The sequence below is a fragment of the Channa argus genome, chromosome 15 (assembly GCF_033026475.1).
Source record: "Channa argus isolate prfri chromosome 15, Channa argus male v1.0, whole genome shotgun sequence".
NCBI lineage: Eukaryota > Metazoa > Chordata > Actinopteri > Anabantiformes > Channidae > Channa > Channa argus.
The window spans coordinates 4,073,545-4,079,544 of record NC_090211.1 but is presented as its reverse complement, the minus strand read 5'-3'; positions in this window follow the sequence as shown (position 1 = coordinate 4,079,544).

Genomic DNA, 6,000 nt, shown 5'->3' with positions numbered 1-6,000 from the left:
TGACATATGCCATACTGGACGATGGTTCAGAGCACACCTTGCTTCCCCACGCAGCAGCTAAGAAGCAGATACTGATGGTGAACCCAAAGACCTGCCCCTTTGTACAGTGAGGCAGGAGCTAAAGATGCTTCATCGGGTGGCAGTGTCATACACCAAGTTCCCCAAAACAGATCTTAAATATAAAAGGAGCCTTCACTGCCCCAAACCTTGGTCTAGGAGAACACACTTACCCAGTTACCCTGGCAGAGTAAAAAGGCCACACCAGATCACGCCAGGCTCAGGAGCACAGAGAAGATACTGGAAAAACCCCAGAGCTGGCCACTGCTTACATAGCAGAGATGCAGAGACTAGAAAACACCGGCTACATTGTCCAACTAGAGACACATGAGGAAGATATGCCAACACACTGGTACATGCCACATCACATGGTGGAACATAATGTGAAGCACTGTGTAGTGTTTAACTGCACTGATTCAACCACTGTACTCACCTGGCTGAAATCAGACTCATGCCAATTAAAAGTGTTGGTGGGCACCAGGGTCTTAGAGATTCAGGACCTTACGTGTGGTGATAAATGGTGTTATTTAGAATCCATCACCAACCCAACCGATGACATCACACTGGGAAAGTCACTTTCTGCACTTACAATCAGCAGTTGCTGGAGCCAGGGTCCTTCCTTTCTGCTCCATAAGCCAAAACAATGGCCAGAGGGTCCCCAGTTCCAACCACCCACAATTCACAATTAGGAATTAAGGAAACCACACTTTTGTTGATTTGCATCTAAAACAGCAGCAGCATCAACACCTTACACTACTCAGTTGACAACTTTTGAAGACTTACTAAAGGCTACTGCTCACTCCCTGCATGTGGCAGCCAAGCCAATCACAGCTGATGATTATCAGCAGGCACATGCGACTGCAGCTAGAATGTTTCCCTGCAGACCATGCCCAGCTGAAGTCAGGAAAAGTGGTGCTTATCAGTGGCCGACTGCTTATTTTGGCACCAGAGTTTGATGAAAGAGATCAACTCATTCGAGTTGATGGTCGCCTGCGCAACAGTCCACTGGAACCAGAGGCCATCCATCCAGTCATGCTCGATGCAAAACATCCAATCACAAAGCTGATCATTAAGGATGTTGATAAACAGCTACACCCACCTGCCCCTGAATGGGTCTTTTCTCAAATCTAACGCAAGTATTGGATTCCCCCTTTGTCGCCATCAATGCAGCTGAGTAGAGTGTGAAATATGACGTGGGAACCCAGAGATCCCCAAAATGGCCAACTTCCCACCCGCAAGGTTACTGCTTTGGATCCTACTCCATGAAAATATGGCAGAGAACTGAGAAACGCTGGGGGATGCTGTTTAAATATGTGACTACGAAAATTACATATAGACATTCTCTCTGGTCTTGACACTGAGGCCTTTCTCATGGCTTTGAGGCGGTTTGTATCCCAGAGGGGAAAGCCATTTGAACTGCTTTCAGATCACGGAACAAAATTTTTTTGGATGCATGTGAAGGAGACCAGACCTTCAATCCCAACTAGCAATCTGCCAAATGCAACTCATTGGTTGGGATTGAGAGATCAGGTCAGTAAAGGAAGTTTTACGGGTTACACTCGGAGCCCAGCCAGTGACAGAGGAGTACTGACGACACTTCTTATTAAAGTCAAGGGAATCCTCAACTCCAAGCCCTTAGGCTATGCATCATCGGACATCACTGACCCCGACCCAATTACCCCAAATTCCCTGCTAATTGGCCGGCCAGATGCATCCCTCCCACAGGTGGCTTATCCTGGATCAGAGTTTCCAAGCAAAAGGCGCTGGCATGATAGTCAGGTCCTTGCTGATCAGCTCTGGAAGAAATTCATCAAATCTTACCTTCCCAACTTACAAGCTCACCAGAAGTGGCACACAGACAAACCAGACCTATACATTGGCAAGATCGTACTGATCATGGATGTTTAGTCTCCACGTGCATTGCGGCCGGTGAGAAAGGTCATCTGCCATGGATATGATGGGAAAGTAACATATGCTGAGGTAACCGTTGGTGGCCAAATCTATACTTGTCCAGTATCAGGCCTCATTCAGCTCCCTGCTTTGCCTGACTAACCACCGGTGCACTAGAAGCTCCAAATGGAGGACTCAGTCAAACAGCTTTTGTCATCATTCAGATTACTTGCAGAAATCTGGTGGAATTAGCCATGCAGCAGAGGACATTAATTCTCGCAGGATTTAATTCTCAACCTATAATTGTAATTGAGCCTGTCATGTGACAGTTTAGCAGTTACACTAGCTAACGCTTACACCATGTGGTTATACCAATTAAGCACATAGCACGTGGAGATTTGCAGTGTAGCCATTCATTTCAGCTAACATGAGCATTGGTAAATGTATAGGCTGCTTCACCTTAAAGATGTCACATGTCATGTCACCACTGTCATGTTATTTCTGTGATGTTAGGGGTGTATTATACATAGCAGACTGGAGTGAACAATTTGAGTTAAATATTGCTTTATATGGTATGTGCAATTGCTGTTATAATGTTCAAGCACTAAGACATGATTCTCTTTTTATGTTAGTGTTGAATCACTGATTCATCAGACAGTTATATAGGGCAGTTGCGGTGGTGGAATAAAGGAACTGAGACTGAAGAAATCTGAGTGATTCTGATCGATCACTTGCTCCGGGTTTTTGTGTATAGATCCAGTACAGGATTAACTCAGGAGTTAAAACTTCCTGTCAGTGTTTCTGATGTGCACTTTCTCTGCTATCTGTGTCTCTGTCAAACAAAGCTTGTGAAAAGAAATCTGGAACATTTTCAGAACTTCAGAAGATAAGATCAGCTACATTTCAGAAGCATGAGAAATGGAATAAAGTCATACTAGTGTTAATGAAGCTTAACTATTTTTAGGATAAACAATGTAGACAAAGATAAAAATTTTACTTTTAGTTGTAAAACATGATGTTTGCTCCTGGAATGACACCATCATGATTAATGATGCTGATTAATGGTAATGCTGGCCTAAATTGATACACTGTGTTTTGGAAGGAAAAATCTAATTCAAAATGAGCTCATATTTTCCATGAAATGGTAAAATGTCTCAGTTTCAACATCTGATATGTTGTTTATGTTCTATTGTGAATAAAATATAAGATGATGAGATTTGCAAATCATTGAATTCTTTTTTATTTATGTTTTACATGTCGTGTTTTGGAATTGGGGTTAAAAATGCCACTCCTTTTTCTTTCACATGTACCACATAGGATTTACCTCTTTCAGTGGCAGTTTGTATAACGAACACACCGACTGTCGCTATTTGACACACACAGGACTGCTAGATGCAGTTAAGGTTCAGAAAATGAAAAAAATTTAAACTTATAACTAGCATTTGGTTTTACTGCAGTCAGCTAAGCCTGTTAACCACAGTATCTCAGCCTTCTTCACACAGAGACATTAAATCCCTCATATTGAAATGCATCAGAACATATCCACAAGGATGTCAGCAAAGGGTTTAAGAGATTTACGAAACAATACCAGGATATTTCTAGACACTTTTAATCTTTTAGTCATGAAATAATGGGGACATGGAACATGCCTGTTAATGCCTTTGTAATTATTTTCGATCAGTTCAAAAAGAGAGGGACTGCTGGACTCTTAAATGGAAATATCGTTTAAACTAAGAGACTGTGTGCCATCTGAGATCTTGAATGCTGGCTAAAATTGACTTTTGTATTTCTTATAACAATAATAAGCACCAAAAAAAGTCAAAAAAATATCGTTTCAGCATCCCCAGTCATCTCTGTCCATCCATTCATTTTTCATTCATTTGAGTTTAGCTTATGCGTTTTCTAATTACTTCCTCACGTTCCTCCTGAGGGCTCCAAGGCATTACCAAGACAGATAGGATATTTTCTAGGTTCTTCCTGAGGTGCATTCCCAGTCGAATAAGCCTTGAATATGTCTACATTGAGGATTTCATTCACGAACCCCTGTGGATCAGCCAATAATTGATAGAACAGCCCCTTGCGTTTTCTGGGCCCACCGCACAGAAAAAGGCTCAAAAACCTTCAGTGGTGCTTCAAATGAAGCTTTTATCGGACTGATGAAAAGGCTCTGAAAACCTCCTCTTATCTTTATGATGTCAGAATTGAGGGGAAACAATCTGACATTGATAATGCAATGTTTGGTCAATTGTGTGGAGCCACTTCTCTATCCTCTCTCTTTATTCTATAGTAAACTATAGTCCCCTCCAAAAGCGTTAGAATGGAAAGGTTGATTTTTTGAAGGTTGTTTTTAAAGCAAAATATGGATATGAGATGTCTGTGAAGGGTCTAAGGATGATTAGTCATGTCAGCTAGACTTTTTACTTTTTAGTTGGAAACATTTCACTACTTATTCAAGTAGTGTCTTCTATCTTGAGAAAGTTGGCTTGGAGACCCAGTTATGTCAGGTATGTGGAAGACACCATATAAAGATCAAGATCCAGGAAGTACAGGGTTTTAAAGACAGGAAAGGAAAACCTCATTGAAAATATACATCTTTTTTTGCAAAAGTGTTCTGACCAAGACAGGCTGCAATACATAAATGGTCTACACTTATATAGCGCTTTTCTACCTATTGGCACTGAAAGTGCTTTACTCTTCTTCTCATTCACCCATTCACACTCACAATCACACACACACTCACACAATGATGGGGGAGCTGCTATGCAACTAAGTGGGGGTTCAGTGTCTTGCTCAAAGACAATTTAGCATGTGACCAGAGGAGCCGGGGATCAAACCAAGAGCGGCATGATTGGTGGACGCTCTACATTCCTACGCCACAGTCGCATAAGATTCCACAAACATAAACATTGAAATTTGCACAAAGAAAGCAGTTACTGTCGTTTCAGTTCATTTTGCAGCGAAAGAATGGCTTTGGAAATAAAGTGGTGCCAATAGTAAAGCCTTTAAGAGATAACATTTTGTAAATATTAATAAATGTTAAAAATGTGCTTCAGATCAAGCAAGTATTGCTGAATAACAATTAATAAAAATAATGTAATAAAAATTTGTCTCATTAGCATAAAGATGAACACAGACATCTTGCATCTTTAAACAGAAGTTAATTATATGCATACAAAACATAAAAGGACCTAGTACAGAATCCTGAGGCCCCCCAATTATAAGGGAGGAGGATTTGGGGCCTTCCGCTTGTGCACATTTCTTTCTCTCCAGCAAGTACTGCTTTTTGTGATAGGCCAATAACAAACAGTTGATTCTTCAGCTGTTTATCAAAGCCTTTAGATAAGTCTACAAATAAAGCACCAAAATATAGTCTATTATCCATATGCATTAACCCCATCATTAAAAGTTTGTTAGTAACTATGTAGTACTGCAAGACTTTGTTACTTACTAATGATTAGAGGATGGATTAAAATTTCTTTGGATTTTTAAAAGTTTGTTGCAGTAGTACTTTATATTATTAAAATAACTGTGCAGCAATTGTCCAGCTTACTGGATGCCAGTCTAATTCCAAGTGAAACCTTGTACCACTAACCTTTTATTTTTGATTTTCTAAAAGGAGTGTGCTTATTAATGATACTATTCAGGCTTTCAAAATAATTCATTAGCTATTTCTATATCCAATATAAACTTCATTTTGTTCCAGTTAAAACAAGTGAGCTCATTTATAAATGCTTAAACGCAAAATTACTTCTAAATCTTTTTAATGGGTCCTTGGTGAGCCAACAATCTGAAAAAGACTCATTGAACTACAGAAACATTTTAAATCATCTGTGACATGACTGAATTAGGCATTCTGTTTGAAAGTTTACGGGAAATGCATCCAAATTGCTGCATCATGCAGCAGGACAACCATCCAAAACACGCTGTCAGCTCAACAAATGACTTCATCAAAAGGAAAAAGTGAAGGATTTTAGACTGGCCAAAGCATTCACCAGGCCTTTACCTGACTGAACATGGATGTCACTTGCTGAGCAGGAGAGTAGATTGAGAACT